Consider the following 2,004-nt stretch of genomic DNA (forward strand, 5'->3'; position numbering starts at 1 on the left):
AATTATGACACAGTCGTTGCTTTGAAACATTGTGAAGAAAATTTTTGTCAAATGACTTCTAGTTCATATATTTCAATTCAACTCTGCATCCCAGATCGAATCACCCACATAGCAATAGATATGCCAGGTATATTTCATGAATATACATTTAAGGATATTGTATTATGCTATGAATATGCCATGGATATATATATATATATATATATATATATATATATATATATATATATATATATATATATATATATATATATCTTCTGGAGAATATTCCCTGGAAGTGCTCCTGGCGAACCTTTGATATATTTGAAGAATATTCCTTGGGAATATTCTTGGAATATCTTATAATATTCTTAGAATATCTAAGGTATATTCTATTAAGAATATTCCAGGAATAGAACCCGAGGAATATTCATAAAATATTCAGGATATTCTTAGTTTATTGTAGGAATATACAATAGAGAAACAGCATAGAATATTCTTTGAATATATTTTATGAATATTATAGGAATATTTGGAATATTCCAAGAATGCGGAATGAATATTCCGCTATTAGGCATGTATATATTGCATTTTGATGCAAGATTCACACAATAAAACACATAATATTCATAAAAAAATATATTTTAAAAACAATATACACTGAAATATTTGACATTTCAACCAATATTAAAAATAAAAAATCTGATTCAAAATATTTATTCACTGAATAAAATATTCCTGAATACTGTCATATTACAAATATTAGAAATGTATTCAAATTAGAATGTTCCTACTCTCAAACAAATGTATACTAAAATAACAACTCTGTGAATTCATCAGCACTAATTAAAAAATATTAAATATATCATTTCATTGAAAAAGAAAAAGTGTATAACATCAAGAAATAGGTTAGGTTAGGTTTCTCACTTAAAAAAATAAACCCACAAATGAAGTATTTAAAATGAGTGGTATGATGGGTTCTTCAATGAATTTCACTTACTTAAAGTTATCCAAACTTTGCTCACCAGAATAGTTTTCCTTATATTTGTCCAACAATGCATCAGCCAGTGTTTCAATAGTAATACCTGGAACAAAATGTGCATTAACGTTCATTATCACTATTTAAAAGTGGCACAATAAAACTGGAATAAAAATCAAATAGATATTTTTCGCATAGGTTACTCATGAACATTTACAACATTTAATGACTTGGAGAGCAACTTGCATTGTCTTGTTGAAAAGTACTCATTACGTTTTCAGTTCCTTGGCGCACCTGCCTGTACCAGGTACCACTCTGTTTCCTTTTGGGCAAATTGATACTATCTTGAAAACGAGTGATGAAAATTATGAAAACAAATGATACAAAAGAATGTGTCATTCACTTACTTTTCTCTATTGAAGATACACAACTGAAATCACTCTAGTTCAAACATGTACTTAGTCAAACCAACAAATCCCACACACCAACTCTCCTCGAACCTAAAATGAGGTATAGTAGGTTAATCACCATGACTTTACTATCGATACTATTGCATTTTACTAACTTTTCTTGAAGACTGAACATATGCAACTCTCCTGTTTGAAGATCCAAAATCAAACTATTCGCTATACTGCAAATTGGACAACCCCAATTTATAAATGGTACACTGAACGTGACAGAATTATACTTTGATAATAACACCAACACATCAGGCATTACACACGCGAACCTGCCACGTCAACCGCCATGTTGAATCAAATGTCGAATTTAACGCAAATGTACCATGCATTAAGGGACAGCCGCTTTCACAGAGCTTATTTGACTGTCGCGCGCTACACTTCAATTGACCAATGAGAAAAGTTTACTCCAATTCTTCACTTACCCATTTCCCTTTTTCCAGGATTTTTCGCTTTGTAATTAAATAATTTTAAATACAAAAAGACAAATAGGATGAGAATTAACCAATTTATTGATGCAATTGGTTCATTTATTGGCCCATTCAAATTTTTTTGTCGTTTCCAACAGTTGCTGTTGGAGCAATTCAT

At 30.1% G+C, this 2,004-nt stretch overlaps 1 long non-coding RNA gene across 1 annotated transcript; it reads right to left on the bottom strand.

Moving 5' to 3' along the window:
* Positions 1-843: 843 nt before the first annotated feature.
* LOC141482641 (uncharacterized) lies at positions 844-1,758 on the bottom strand. The gene is made up of 3 exons (XR_012465633.1): positions 1,524-1,758; positions 1,366-1,458; positions 844-1,064 (listed from the first exon to the last, which is right to left on the bottom strand). It is a non-coding gene; the product is annotated as an uncharacterized lncRNA (long non-coding RNA).
* Positions 1,759-2,004: the final 246 nt, after the last annotated feature.

The sequence above is a fragment of the Leptinotarsa decemlineata genome, unplaced genomic scaffold (assembly GCF_025532065.1).
Source record: "Leptinotarsa decemlineata unplaced genomic scaffold, Ldec_3_MD MMD2_tig00001719_RagTag_RagTag, whole genome shotgun sequence".
In the NCBI taxonomy this organism is placed as follows: Eukaryota; Metazoa; Arthropoda; class Insecta; order Coleoptera; family Chrysomelidae; genus Leptinotarsa; species Leptinotarsa decemlineata.